At 46.6% G+C, this 15,980-nt stretch overlaps 1 long non-coding RNA gene across 2 annotated transcripts; it reads right to left on the minus strand.

Annotated features, from left to right (window-relative positions):
• Positions 1-8: 8 nt before the first annotated feature.
• LOC121073235 lies at positions 9-15,015 on the minus strand. 2 transcript variants are annotated; one of them, XR_005821578.1, is made up of 3 exons: positions 14,626-15,015; positions 11,739-13,255; positions 9-5,710 (listed from the first exon to the last, which is right to left on the minus strand). It is a non-coding gene; the product is annotated as an uncharacterized LOC121073235 (long non-coding RNA). The 2 variants fall into 2 exon arrangements; XR_005821577.1 differs by having other exon boundaries at positions 9-12,064; positions 13,037-13,255; positions 14,626-14,997.
• Between the last annotated feature and the right edge of the window lie 965 nt (positions 15,016-15,980).

Raw genomic sequence — 15,980 nt, forward strand, 5'->3', positions numbered from 1 at the left:
GGAAGCCATTTTGGGGGGGGGTGGGGGGAGCGGTCGCCTGCTTTTGTGAGGGCTTGTAGAAACACGTTGCATTCATTGCATGTTGGTCTTGGACGTTTCAGTGGGTTCCTGTCCCTGTGGACACGTGTGTTTCATAGAATCATTATGGTTGGAAAGCCCTGCAAGATCACCTGGTCCAACTATCGCCCTACCACCAATGGCACCCGCTACACCATGTCCCCAAGCACCACCTTTCCTTGAACACCCCCAGGGAAGGTGACTCCACCATTTCCTTGAACGCTTCTCGTCTGTGCCAGGAGAGGGCAGGGGAACGCTTAAAACCGAGCGAGAGCTGCACCGCCGCCACCACCACTGATGGAAAACCTTTCCCGCTGCGTAGATTGCGTTCAAGTAAATATTTCTGGTGTTGAGAACACAAACACTCCAGCTTGACCCGAAAAACATCAGCTGTCAAAATAACTCTGGGCTTATCTTATCACCTCCGATCCATTAAAAAATAAATAAATAATAAAAAAAACACTGTGCTAGCAATTTCTCGCACCTGACTGTCCAAGGGGTCACTAGTTTAAACTCCATGTGCATGGGGAGCGGAGCTCCCGGCTCTAAAAGAGACATGGGAAGGGAGAAAAGGGGCAGAAAGAAGCAGCAGCAGAACAAACAACTCCAGTAACAACTGAGGTGGATGGCATTCTTCTCATTCCCAAGCCTTAGATGTTGATTCTGGATGTTGTAATGTGGTTTATGGAAAAGTGATTCTGTTTTGCAAGACATAGTTTGGAGGCTAGCACAAGATGGTTCTACATTGATGTGAGGAAGTGTTAACAGGGAATAATGTTATTAACCCCTAATAAAGTATTTTATTGGCATTGTGGCAATTGAATGCAGCCTTTTTCAAGATTCTAGTTCACTTTCCACTATTCTCAAGACATCACAATAAATAAACAAAACTTTTATTTTTTAAGATATCTTCCATTTTGTGAGACTTCAAAATACTTACTAAACTATATCATTAGAGCAGAATAATCACCTAGACAACCGCAGAAATGCAGCTTAAGCTGTGGTGGCTTAAGTGACTCCCAACACCAGTTCCAGGCAGGAAGCAGGGATGAAGGTGCCACTAGAGCTTCTGGAGCACTTGGGAAAATGAAATTGTGAAGATTTTGGCTGGGATGTAAATGTTAACACCTCTGCTTCTTAAACAAACAACAACAACAACAACAAAAACATAAGATCTGCACAATTTAATTTACATACCTTAGCAAAAGAAAATAAGTCTCTCAATAAAATACATAACACAATACAAATGTTCCATCTCACTCCTGTATGCATACGTTACTTTGTAATATCACTAAAACTATGATATATCATAAAACTATGTAATAACATTAAAACATTAACAATTGTAAGAGAGAGCTGCCTTACATCAGATTATCACTTTAATCACTTTAATTAAATTATCACTTTAACTAATCACTTTGACACAGACAATTTTGTTTCATGTTTCCTGCTCTGCCTGACACTGTGCCTGTAAGCTTTTTGGGGTAAGGGAATGTGCTGGTAGGTAGTGGGGCTATGGCTCAAGTTGGCCCCCTCCCCTTGCACTGCTCAGCATCATGATTGCCATCCCTTTCACAGGGAGAGACATTCAGATATCTTATGCCCACAAAACTTGATGCAGTGGAAGACTCCTTGTAAAGCATGCCTTTCAAAAACTATCTTAGGCAAATGCTGTGAGATGTTAAATGGGCAGAGCTGGTAGGCCCTTCCAGAAGTGCATCAGGATCCATAAAATGGTGTGTCTGCATGGCATAGATCTCCATTAAGATCTCCATAAAGCCCAGGCAAAGAGCTTGTAACATGTAACCTCTATCCCGAAGAAATGCCTTTTATCTCAGTAGTCCTTGACTTGTTACTGAGGTGTAGAAAGTTGCAGGTCCATCACCTTTTGTTTTGGAAGATGAACGTCCCTTGTAACACACTTGGACATTGATACAGTATAAGGCAAAGTGCAGAGAAAGATGAACCTAGAGGCACAGAGGGTGCTGGGGGAAATTACAGTGCAAGAGAGGAGATAAGAATTAGAAAAACGGAGATTGTAAACAAAGACGGTTCTGTTCTCAGATTAGCCAAGTGGCTGCCGCTAACACACAGTAACCCTGGACTGTCACCTTTGAAATTTGCTTGTCGCTCTGGTATGCAACACAAGAATGCATGCTGTTTCATCATGCTCCGTGCCTACACAGGTTTCCTTATAAATTTATTCCTAACTGTAAAAGCAGTGCCTTGCACTAATTGCCCTGCCTGCTGAAGGACCGAAGAGGAAGCTGAGACTTTGAAATAAGCTGTTTTTTTCTAGGTGAGAAAAGTGAGAAATATAGATTCAGGATATTTGTCCTACTCATTCACAATATATGTACAAAGCTTTCCTACTCCTGAACACATAAGAAAGTCTCCAAAGCACTGCGGAACCTGTATACTGGCAGATAGCAGTGGCATTCCTTAGGTTTGCTTGCTGATCTTCAAATTTAAATTCCTTTCCTTTGCTTTGCTTTGCTTTGCTTTCCTTTCCTTTTCCCAAGAATCAACACTGCTAACATGCAGCAGCTCTTCCTGATAGTAGCAACCCATACCTGCTACAGCTAGAAGAAATACTGTAGTAGCAGCCTCTTCTCCATCCACAAGCACAATTTTCAGGTGGTCAAAAATATCAGAGGTCACTAAGATTAATGGATTAGCAAGTTTAACTAAATTTCCTTTACCTTAGAGTTAAACATTCAGCTGGGAGACGTGTAGGAGAAAAGCACTGAAGTGACCTAGGGGCTGACGTTAACCAGCGTGCTATATATATAGCAACGCTAGATGGCTGCACAGCCCCCGAGAAGGGGCTCTTGCCTTCAAGTTCAATTATGTAGCTTGTGGGCCCGAAACATAGAAGGTGAGATGTGTTGATCAGTGAGGCAGGAGCGTGTTTGTGCGCCATCCCCTCTGTAGTAGTAATAAACTAGTTCTCCTCTGAGCTGGCAGCCAGGGTTGCAGGGTACTGGGAATGGTGTTTGCTGATGGCTGGACTGAAACTCCTCACCAAATGACAAAAATACCGTGCTGCAGTGAAACAGCCTTCCTCCAGATTTGCTCCATCTCCACCAGTAGGAGCTGAACCATATGTAAAGTAGCATCTGAGACACCCATTTCCAACCCGGCCTTTCAAGTACCCTGAAATCCCCATAGCTGCAGAGAAAAGGGTGGGGTGTGCAGAGAGAGGCAGAAACCTCCATGGACAGCCAGCTTTAATCAGGTGTATTTGTTTGTTTACAAAGACATCTAAATAACACCACCCACCATTCTGTACATCAACATCCCAAGACTTTTCTGCATACATCTCTCAGTTTTCTAGCTCCTGCTGCAGCATGCAGCCCAGGCAAACCAGAGCAGGATTAAGGTTGTCAGGGATAAGGATTGATAGTGTAATTCAGCAGGTAAGCAGTTCTCTTGGAGAACAGGACCATCCCTCAAAAAAACCTGATGCAAAATTGGAAAAAAAAAAAATCACCACGTTCATCTGACCATTACAGTCAGCTCTTAGCCTGGTGCTTGAATACAGACCTTTTATTTGTGCATTGCTTAAAAGATTGCTTGTGTTCACTATGATTAAATCTGGGTGTTACAGCACTTTCACTTTTAACTGAGAATATGACATCTGTTAAGAAATGACAGTTTTATCCAGCTCATCACCTGGTCCAAATCTTTCAAGTGTAAGCTCTGCCAGCAATGCATTTCCCGACTTCAGGTAACTGTAACAAAATCCTCTCCTAGTTTCTCTGCCCATAAGTGCCTACCTCTGCAATGATTTGTGGCTTTGCTTTCAGATAGGCACCAACTTCGTACACGATGGTATGAGAAGCAAAACAAATCCCGATAACCTTCTGCTCCAAAACTCCAGGCTGCTCTTACTTGATGCAAACACATACTAAGATCAGAGCTTATAGCTTTATTTCCAGTCATCCCAGGAGTGCGAGGTGGCTCCAAACCCCAGAAAGCATCCAATTTAGTTGGTCCCTAAACCACTTCATTGCTTTTGGCTGCCAGAAATGAAAACATCACAGTTGAGGCAGAGGGGGAGAGCACAGCCTGTGATCTGTGGGGAGTTTGCAGGCTGTTTCTAAGGGATCTAGAAAAATGATCACAGGGTGCAGCTTTGCAATTGCTGCACTGCAACCCATAGAGGTACAGGTCCAGAGAGCCCTCTCCTGCATTCGAACACGCCAGCCCCCTGCTTTTCCTCATGGTCTGAGTCAACTCTGGCCAGGAAAGATTACATTTTTGAGCTGTCACATGAGACAATGACCTCTAAGTCATGGTAAAGAAAAACTCTTGTGAAATGTTTGCTGGCAGGCAAAGGGGAAACACAAACATCGGTAGACCAAATGTACCAAACATGCAAGTTGAGAGCTTGGTACAGGCTGAGTGCACAGAGAGAGGAGGCATGCACGTGCAGGCATACACCAGCATGGACAGCATGCGAGTGTATTCCAAGCAACATCCACCTGTGGGCAGCACACCAGTTCCTTCTTTTGTGGCTTTTGATCACTGATTCAGTCCCATTGCATGACAGCTGGTTTGCCTGAGATGATTAGTCTTGTTCTTTTGTAACTCCTTCAGAAGTGGGCTAGCATACAAGCTTTATCAGCAAGAAAATGTTCTCTACCCATTCATTTGTCATAACAAACACCAGGAAATACTGCATTATTAGCAAGATCATGGTTTAACCCTGCAGTAAAGAGGACCAGAATCCCATTTACACCACCCCATGAACCACACACCACAGCCATGGTGGAAAGAGACTTTTCAGTGCCATTGAGAACCTTTTTCTAGGGCACAGACAACACCTTTACCAAGCTCAGACTGTCTTCAGGGGAATCTACATTATACATGCTTTGCCTGCAACTGTACGTATAAATGTAATTTACTTAAGCTTTGTACCATAGACAGGGCACAAAATTCACTTGGTTCACAGCACGCAGACAGCAAATGGAAGTTACTCTCTCATTTGAAATCCCATTCCTTCAGATTCCTCCCTACCCAGTTTTTCAATGAGTCAGAAGAGGCTTACACTTGGCAAGACAACATTGACCTCCCGCAGCAGGCAGCGATGTACCCAGAGCCACTCTCCAGCCTGTTAAGTCCACCAGGTGCCAGAGATGAGGGGTCTGGGAACCAAAAATGTCTCCCTGCAACCTGGGTGGGGTGGAGAGCTCAGCCCGTAATGTATGCTTTTAGCATATCTTCAGAGAAGTGAAACTCCCTTCCCTCACACTCACCGCAGCACAAAGGCATTTTGAATCCTACAAAAGGCATGCCAGAAAGTGAATTTCTTGCCAGCAATAAAGAAAATGTGGAATGTAATGTAGCTGGTCTGTTGGGCTCAAAGGGGGAGATGATTAATCACCAGTGAGGGAGTATGACTGTAGAGGGCAAGTCAGCGTCTCTGGGTATTTTGTTTTTCCTCCCCTCATCTCTTTCTCCTTTTAAAATGAATTTTAAGGTATTGTTTACAGTGGAGTCCTCTCTGCATGCTTTGGCATCTTGTCTGAAGTCAGCAAGTCCCATCATCTCTGCCAGCATTCAGAAAACACCAGTCGACAAGATAGAGCCTTCCTTGAAGACAAACATGGGAACTTCTCTCAGAAGATTTTATGCTGTGGTCTTCATCCTGAAAAGACAGAAATGCTAACAAAGACAGTGGTTTTCATTGGAAAGAAGGTAGTTTTCATAGGTAGCTTTGATAAAAAGTGTATGTACAGCTGCTCTCTTGTATAAACCCCCTCTTTAACCTCCGTGCTGGCTACATAAGCAAAGCTCCCACAAGGCCTATAGATGCATCTAACTACTACTATGGGCCTCACAGAATGGAGTGATGCTAGGTAAGAGATGATGCACTACAGACCAAGTGAGCTCACCCTCTGAGGGGCAAGTCTGTAGCATCCTAGGGTGCTGTGCAATGTCACACTGGTCCTTGGGGGCTAGCACTGACCTTTATCTTTTCCTGAAGTACCAAATATTGGCACTAGGACCTAAGCAGGAATCACCAGAAGCTGTGAAGTTGGAGACACTACTGTGCAAGTCATACAAGCGCAGATCATCAGTCGTTACAGTACTCTGCTCATGTGGAAACAGCGCAGGATCAATAAATCTGGCTTGCAGCAAAAAGCCTAAGAAATCTGAGCATTGTGGACTTACATAAATAGGTGCCAGACAGGAGGGCTTAGGACATATTGTACAGACTATTTGTAAAAACACGTTTCTGGTGTTCTGAGTCCATAAATAATGTTTGCTAAAAGGTATTAGGTGCCTTCCCCAAGGGCTGCCAGAAAAAAGAAAGAAGCAGACCAGAAGGAGCTTAGGCACATTCCAGTTTGGGGAGGAGAAAGAGACTGCAAAGACATCTCTAGCAGACTTATTACGGTACCTTTATGATATGTTTGTCTTTTCTTACCCAGAGGGCAGGGGTGGGGGAAATACGATTCCTCACTCTGACTACAGTGGGGTTTGAATGCCGTATGGGTATAGACAGCACCCTCTTCTGTTTGAGCCACTCCTGCAAAAGTGTCTTGAGCTGGACTGACAGCAGCCAGAGGGGGTTCTGGCAGCTGCTCATATCCCAGGGAAGTGACAGGTATGTGAACCCGTCACATCAAACCCCAGAGAAAAGCAGGAGGAGCAAGGAGAGTGTTTGGATCTACGCAGACAAATCTTTTCTCACTCCAGCCCTATTTACAAAGTTGATCTAGGGCAAAGCATCACCCCTTCAACCCAAACAAAGAAGCATGATGCAGAGAGTACCACATATCTGCCGATGTCCCCGCTGTGATCCTGCATGGGCCTCGAAGCGCTCACAGTGAAAGAAATGGATCATGACAATAAAGGAGAGTTATCTTTGCCTTATCGTCATATGCTCAGAAACTCCCATGAAAACTCTGCAGACTCCCAGTGCTGCTTCCCCAAACGCCTGTGCCTCAGGCCCAGGCTCAGTTACCCCTTTAATTCTGTGCAGGAGATCCAAGATCAAAGTTGGTGGGACTTGGTTTTGTTGCAGCTGTTCCCAGCACCGTGCCTGGAATTTGGACAGCCGCTGGTTTGCATTCCTCAGCCATGGGGTAGCCAGATCTGACACTTCAGTGTTAGCCCCCGGGTTTGGCACGGATTATGGACTGGAATCTGCCTCCTGAAAACTCCCCTGCTCGGTGGAAGACAGCCTTCACTGCAGTACCTTGGGCAGCTACATGGTTAAATGCTGTTTGGCCCATGGGCAGCAACATCTCAGTGCCAAAGGAAGCAATCCCTACACAATCAGGGATCTTGTGGGATGGAAGGTGATCTATAACTGTCTGTTATGTTATCCCCGGGAGAGGGGGAAGAGAACTGAAAACATCAAACATTTACTGGAAAAAACAAGATCAGCCCTGTATTTAATCAAAACATTTTGTTTTGTTCCATTTGTAATCATTTCCATCCAATGAGCAAATATTTTAGTAACGAAAATGACAGTTTTCTTCCACAAGCAAACAAAATAAGAATTCGTGTCAGCTCGCCTACAATGCCACAGTGAAGGTGACATTTTCAATGCTGTGTTGAAATTTTCTTTACTTGTATTCCAGTAATACTAAAGGCATCAATTTAGGTTTAACAATCCATTGTGTTCAGTGCTGGAGGCTCTTGTTCGGGTGGTGGTGGGAAAACCAACCATTTGCGGGAAAGAAGCTGAAGTGACACTTCATCTTCCCCTGAAGTCTGTGAGAACATGACTGAATATGCCCACAGGACTCTGAGCGAGGCAGCACTTGCTAGCAGCCAAATACCAACCTGAGAGCCCAGGGGAGTTATTTCCATTGCCAGTTATGCTGGTACCCTGCATTCTTTATTGGAAACATTACTTACTGCTGGTAAAAGGGAAACAGGAAAAAAAATCCCTATTCCTGTACAGGACTGGATCTTATGCTCAAAGGACAATCACAAAATAGAGGCAATGAATTGCAGGTAGCTCTGTTTTAGTTTATGGAGACTTCATGGCAGCCAAAGGCTCTCCATATGTTTTCTTTAATTATCATGAGTCCCTAAAGAGTTAGGAACAGTTAATGCAGATTTCCTACACCTGACTCCCCTCCCCTTCCTGTGCCTCAGGTACCTGAACTCTGTATTCCCCCTGAAAACAAACAAACAAATAAATAAATAAATAAATAAATAAAAATGGAAATAACCATAGAGACTTTCTCTGCAAAACACATTGAGATCTACTGGTGAAAAAAGGCTCCCCGTTTTCATATACTGGGATATTCCTCCTCTCTCCACCCCCACCCCCCGAGCTGTCTCAGGCAGTGATCAGCAATCACAGTTGCATTTTCCTGGCCAGAAGAGGCCAAACAATTTCTCTCTGCTGCTGGCTGACTTCAGTGTCCAAGTGAAAAGGGAGATGTAATTCATGGGCATCTCTTCTTGCTTTGACGCGGTTCTTTACCCAACCCCACCACGCGGGTTTCTGCACCGTCTTGGTATAAGCCCTGCTTCCTGGTGCTGTCTCTGCACCTCACCCATCCACCCAAACGCGATTTTTGTGCCCTCGAGCAACTCTATGAAGGAGTCAGCATCTGCCAACTGTGGTTTAATACTAATTAATGCAGGCTCCTCGCCATATTCTGCTTCAGCTCACAACAACAGCGCACTGATCACACACATCTTTTTCACTGGCACATCTTATTACCCCGAGATCAAAATACCTCACTGAAATCCAGCTGCAGCACAGAGTTCAGCTGCTTTTCCCGGAGTGGTGTGGCAGTGTTGGCACCTCCTGCAAGAGCAGGAGTTTCTGCTGAAGACAGCAAGACATTGCGAGTATGCATGGTGATGGGAAAGCAACAGCTGGTTTGGGGAAAAGGAGGAGGGCTTTGAAGAGCCACAGGCTCTTCAAAACGCCTGGGAACGCTGCCTGGGAAGCAACCCTGCAAAGCTCAGGAGGCCTGTTTGCTGGCTGGTTGGATGGAGCAAGAACAGGGGTGCAATGCCTTCCCTTGCCGGCACCCAGATGGCAAGGGAGGGGAGGTTACACCTTTTTTTGTGAGGGGAAACCGGGGTGGCCGCAGCCCACTTGGCAGACCAGATCTTCACCCAAATACCAGGATGAAATCACAACTTTTGTCTGAGACATTCAGACCTGCTGGTACCAAACATCCCATTACTCATCAAGAGCTCCACCTTGTCCTCCCTTTGGGTACTGCTGACATTGTGAAATCTTTCCTTACCACAGCTCTTTCCACACAGTATTTTCTGTGCCAGCAACGAAGTCTGGTCTGGGAGGCCAGGAAATCTACAGCGCACCCTCCTTCTAATACTTTCAGCTAAATGTATGATGGCCTGCAAGAAACTGAGAATTAAAACTGATCAGTTGGCTGCAAAAATTTAGGATCTATGCCAAAGAATCCTCTATAAGCTCTAGGTGAAGCAGAGTCGGGTGCTAACTACAATCTCTAGCCTGCCTAGCTTTGTCTGTTGTATGTTTCACTGACTTACTCCACTCACAGCTTTAAAGTTTGCCTCTGTTTCTCCTAGAGCTTTCTCAAAGTGTTTCTGAGCTACTAAATTCCAGTTTGATTTAAATCTCTGTAAAAGTCCAGTTGTTCGGATACAGGGCTTTGGTTATTTTCATGTTTCAAAACCACCTGGTCATGAGCTCGCCTGCGTGGGGATAAGATGATGCAGACTCACTTGTACATTTGCATCATGATGGATTTTCTCTAATAGTATTTTTTTTACAATTCTAAAGGTTGTGAGATATTGCAAGCATGAATTTACATATCCATAAAGGTTAAGGCCAGGAGGTATATCAGTCAATAGAGTACACCGACCACCAAGAGAGGATAGCAGATGAAGACAGAGGCCAGGGAGGTTCAGAGTTAAGGAATATTTCTATTCCAAGTGGACAAACACGTAATGCTACCTGCGAGGCTTGCTGATAAGGATGTGCAGACGCTTGGGTTAGTGCTGGAGCCAGAAACGTTACACCAGATCTGACAGGGCTGTGGCTCCAGCAGCGCGGCAGTGCTCAGCACAGCTCAGCCCGCTCCCCTGCTGCAACGCAACCACTCGCCATGCCCCGAGCTTTCCTGTGCTGGGGAATTACACTGCTCCACCTGCGTGACTCAGGCACGATCATTTTAGGAGGTATCAGCCCTCCCCTTAAAACACCCACCACCAACAGAAGCACAATGACAGCATCTCTAACTCATTACTGCAGATACTAACTGTTAAAGCAGCCAGTGAGAGCAACACAGATAAAAAGCAAGTGGCTCTGAAGACCTTTTCAAAGAGCAAGAGCTCTCTCTTAAAAAAAAAAAAAAGTCTCTAAGGTACAATCACACAAACCTGTGTTGCCTGCACAGAAACTTCCACAACTTATGCATCTCCACCAGCTTTCATCTTTGCTTGGGCCAAGCCATCCACAAACACAAGGACAACAGCAACAGAGGCTTGTTATTTCTGAAGGCACTGGTGCCCAGGGCAAGTGGCTGCTGGCAGCACGCTGCCCTCTGTGCCTGCCATTGGGGATGGCTGGAGGGACTCTGGCCAGGTATACACTGCTGAAATGGGACACACCTCCACAGAGCGGTTCCCTGGTATCTCAGCTGAGGGACCCAAACCTCCCTCACCCCCCCTCTTTTCCCTGGGTTGCTCCTTCCCCTTCCCTCCACGAGCCCTCCCCCGGCCTTATCACATTCCCTCCATTCCTCTCATCGCCCTCCTCTCCACTTGCCTCTGAGGTCCCGCTGGCCCTGCCATGGGGCTTCCAGGTCCCCTGCTCGGACCTCTTGCGTTGAGTTCGTGGCTGCCACAGTGACAGGGTGGGGAAACCCAACCCTCCCACAGCTCTGAAGACCACATACACTCTCTATCCACCTTTACTGTGCAAAGCACCACATAAACCCCCTGATTCTTGATGCTATCTCTTTGCCGTAACTCAGTTTCCATAAACTCTCCTCCATTTATCCCTCACTGAAGCACGCTTATCTTATCTTGCAAGCCCGACTTGACACCAGGCAGTTGGGTGTTTATATGAAAAAAGGGTTCGGCTTTCACAACAGTTCAGCAGCCACAAGCAGAGCTAGATCTTCAGAACAGCTTAGCCTGCATTTTTGGGCACTAAAAGTTGCAGCCAGCTTTTCCCAGAGGGCTCACTGTAATGGCGTGCTTTGAAAACACAGCTTTAAACATCCCCAAAACAGTTAGATGTGGGGCCTTTGTTGTAAAATCAGACTCCAGCCAGGTGCCTCTCTGCAGCCAAGCATAACTGATGTCTGCTCTGCAGCCCTTGCAACCCTTCCCTTGTTCCACTGCCTTCTGAGCTTATATGAACATGAGCTACCAGGGCAAATACAAGCCTGGCCCCCACCTACTTCTGACTTTGACAGACGGGAACTTGACTGATGCAGTTTACAAACTTGGGACAATATTTTATTGTGTCTTTGCCGGTTCCTTCATATTAAAACTAACTCAGGAGCAAGCAAATTGTGCTGTGGAACTGCAAATCACTGACATTCAAAGCTGGGTCGCCTGGAGGTCAGTATTCACTCTTGCTCTCTCTCTCTTTTTTTTTTTCTGTTAAGAGCACTGCCAGCAACTCTTTGGAAGGCACCAAAGAAAGCAGGCCGTCCTTGTGCAAATACAGAAATACATATGCCCATTATTTTTACCTGGCATGGAAAGCTGCATGTCTTTCCTCATCAGTACAGTTCTCTGGGCTTTAAGTGAAGGATTGTTGCACAGTGACTGTTCTGTTGTACAACAGTTTGGTGACATCAGTCCTCCACACTATAAGTTGCAGAGAGCTGTGGGGTCATGAAGTGATGTATCACAAGCCTTCTGTTATTTCAGGATACGGAAATCTCTCTCAGGCACTGCATACAGACTACGGATTCATCATGAGCCAACCTGGAAACTTCAGTCTGAATGGCAGTCTTAAATTAGAAGCACAGGGAAGTGTGCAGTGGAATAGCAGACTGTCTCCATTCACCCCACACTAAACAGGAATACAAAGAGAAGCAGAGATTTATAGATAAAAGCACAGGTACCACTGTTAAGATAGAAGTTACAGAAGTCCTGGTCCCAAACCCCTGAAAGTCCTTGGAAGTATTTAATCTCCTTTAGAGGACTTAGCTCAGGTCTGGACAGAGAAGGTATCACCAGCATTCCCCATGTGGACCTAGAAGAGCCCTGCTCTGGGGTTAGTGTGAAGAGGGAAAAAATGTCTCTTTATGATGAACTTTCTGCTGTTACTCTGGACAGCAGCGGTCACTCACTGCTCATAGAAACACCCAGTGCAGTGCAGACTCACAGCTTTAATGCCCAGGCACCTTTAGAAAGGAGACTCATTTCACCTCCTTTTCACGGGCAGAAAGATGAAAAGCAGAATAATGGACCACCGTGCTCACGAGGCAGGTGCTCAATGCTTGTGCTAAATTTGAGCTCCAGTGCCCTTTCCACTGTGTGAAAGAGGTGCTAGATGTGGGGCCATGAAACAGCACACACCTGCTGCTTGCACGCAGTCATGTACACAGACCATGGTGTAAGGTCCAGAGTCACGTTACCGACTTGATTTCACAAACAGTGGAGCCAGAGATATCCTCCGGGATGTCCAGAGGAAATACACACCCAAGAACTGGATATCAGGGCTGTACACAAATGAAAGAGCACTGATTTGGCTTCAGCAAGAGAGTTTTTAAATAACAGGTTTGCAGAAACAGATGCTATTTGTAAAGTATGTCCTGGGGTTATCCAGACAAGTCTTTAGCTACTGAATACCGTCCTCCCCTCAAGGACAGTTTTTTCAACCTTTTTCAGTCTGGGAAGCCCTGTAAATTTTTCTGGTGGACATGAGGTCCCGTGAAGCATATTTAAACCCACTCACAGTCTGCCTGATTTCCACAGTTACTTCTGAATACCAGAGTCACCAGGTCCAAATGGGAGCTGGTGACCACTGCTCCTGGCTTACCTTTCAGTATCTTTTTTAGTGGAAGAGTCCATGGAGCAGCTCGGTGTGCTCATGGACAAGGATCTCCATTGCTTCCCTGAGCAGCACCGATCACCTTGCTCCAGACCCAGGTTCATGTACTGCATGCAGATCGGCAGCCCTTGGTTCTCGGTTTTCTTCTGGAGGAGCACAACAATGTATGCCCCCTCCAAGTGGGAAACAGTCAATTCTGTAATCGAGCTGTGAAAGCATAATTATGAGCACAATTAAGGTGAAATATAGCTCTATTGAAGTCAGTGGGAGTTTTATTATTAACCAAAGTTTCACCTCTGTGTTTCGGGTGGATAGCTATCCTGTTCGAGGAAAGAGGTGATTATTTAATCAAAACAACATTTATAATGCAATGCCTCTGTCATATTCAAGCCTTCAGGACATGTTTACTTTAATCAGTTCTAATTAAATCGCTACACAAGAAAAATATTTAGTTCTCCTAATGTGTGTACATATATTCAGGGGAAAGCAGACCTCATGAATTGCTATTTGTACTGCTTTAAACTCAGGTGATGTGCTTAGCAAGTCACACACCTAACTCTTCTCTTGCACTCCACTGAAACAGATTGCTTTAAAATGAGAGTGAGTGTTTCCAAATTAAAGCAATCGCAGCATTTACAACAATGCAGCATTTACAATGAGGCAAAGGATTGCCAAACTCTCAGCCCTGTTAATTGCAAGGTTTAAGCAGCACTTTCACAGTCGACAGGATTTTCAAGGGATAAAAAGCAAGCAAACAACAACCAGGCTGAGGGATGCTTGGGATACTAGCACTCGCCAGTGCTGGCCATGGTGTTGGCAAACACCACGGAGAGGGGAAAGGAGGTCAAAAGCACCTCTTCTGAACCCTGGGAGCCCCTCCCTGTCACTTCTTCCTTGATTTCATGGTAGGAAACTCCCTGACCCTGCCCTAATGCTCTCTGATCTTCTCTGTCAAGGTCCCCTGGGTTCCCATCTAGCTTTACCAGTCTCCTCTTGACAAAGCTGAGCATGAAGCTCTGCAGCAGGTCCAGAGTGCTCGGTTAGGGCTTCGCAAAGACGAAGGCTGCCCACTGCCACGCACCCAGCCCCACCAAGCTATGTTGGCATGCCCCAACCCTTGCCTCACCCTCACCCCCTGTGTATTTTGGGGCACACCTGAATGTGAGGTCAGGCATGATGCCACACGCTCCGGTGGGATGGTCTCAGTGACACTGCCCACAGGAGCAGGAGCAAAGCTGGGCCCAGCTTTGGGACACACTGACAGTCCCTGTGAAACACAGCTGTGGCAGTTTTCCTCCTAGGAAAACCCCAGGGGTAGGCACCCCTCTTGCCAAGGGGTGCTGCCAGGTGCTTGGCATGAGCAGGCTCTGGTCCCCCATGGAGCAGGGCAGTGGCTCACAGCCCACTCAGGACACGCAGGTCCCAGCAGAAAAACAAGGTGCTTTTCTCTCCAACCTGCCCTTCTCTCCCTCCCAAGGGGCTGCCCCCACTCCTCAGGCACCTCTGCTGTTCTTCCCCTCCGTAGCCAGCTCCCCAGCATCACCCTCCTCTCCCAGCACCCACATACTCAAACATACCTGCTCCAGGATCCCAGCTTTGGAGCCTTCTCCGCTCGTGGTGGACACAGCAGTGAGCAGCAGGGGCAAACAGGACTAATCTGCGTGGCAGCTTTCTTCCTCCTCTGTGGTTCAGTAGCAGTGCCTGTGCAAGGGGCAGAGAAAGTGCAGAGGGGCTTTGCTTGTACAGGCAGGCTTTGCTCCTTCTGAGTTTTGCTGCATTTATCAGATTCCTCGATCAGAGAACAAATATTGCAATGTATCTAGACTGAGCAGGTCCCAGGACTCACAGGGGTTAACGCGTTCCTGCTGAGGGAGCTGAGGGCCACTTGCTATCCCAGCAGGCTATTTTTTGCACAGTAAGGACATTGCAGTAAAACAACTTCCTCTTTTCTGACCCCAAACCTTCACCTGGGCAGGCTGTACACGTGCAGGCCACTACCAAGTTAGCTGGAGAATCGTTTCACAGGAAACTGGGGTCTTTCGGAAACTTCTCCTTACAGGAACACAAATGTCATGCGTTTCCTCCTCGAACACCCCCTCTCTTTTTGATCTTTCGGCCATGCCCTCAACCCAGCTCTTGTGTGAGGGGTTGCTGGCTGAGGCAGTGTGGGCTGCAACAATCCATGCAAGGCAAAGATAGGCAAAACCCAAGGCAAAGAGCAGCCCCTGATGGTCTCCTGGTGGGACAGGCCCAAGCCAACCCCGAAGGCTGCTGCACAAACCACCCCCTCCCTGCTCTTCCTCTGCTGGTGGGGAGCCCCCAGCAGCATGACATTACATCCCCCCTTCTCTCCCACTTGTCACACAGATCCAGTCCCAAAACCTTGCTTGCACCAGGATGAAGGACAACGCATTCCAGTTGGGGAGCTGATAGCATTGCACAGGGTCCTTCTGTGCCACGCTGCAGGTGCACAAACCCAACCAGGAGGCAGTCGAGCAACCTGTCCAGGTCTGGCCTTTAAATAAGGGTCAGGGAACAGGATGGAAAATAAGGTCTGATAAATGCATATGATGAAAGGTTGACAATTATTTCATTGTGTGCTTCAGTGTGAAAACCACAGCAACAACGATACTGGAATGTGTTTTTCTTTACCATGAATAATTCGCACCAGGTGGAGGGGTCCCTTGCATGCACGAAAATTTCTGTGATTTGGGGGCTGTGTACCTTGAAGAAGATGGGTCCTGAAACTACCTACAAAAATCCTGTTCTGCCAGACAAGCTGCAGCAGCGGGAGATGAAGTTATTTGCACAGGGGACTTGCCTAAAGCAAAACAGCAAAGGAACACCTGTCCCACCCATGTAAAGCTGCACACACTCAGGGCTCTGCCCTGCCACTGCTTAATTTGGCTTTTGGGGAGTTTTTCAAAGAAAA

The sequence above is a fragment of the Cygnus olor genome, chromosome 7 (genome assembly GCF_009769625.2).
Source record: "Cygnus olor isolate bCygOlo1 chromosome 7, bCygOlo1.pri.v2, whole genome shotgun sequence".
Taxonomy (NCBI): domain Eukaryota; kingdom Metazoa; phylum Chordata; class Aves; order Anseriformes; family Anatidae; genus Cygnus; species Cygnus olor.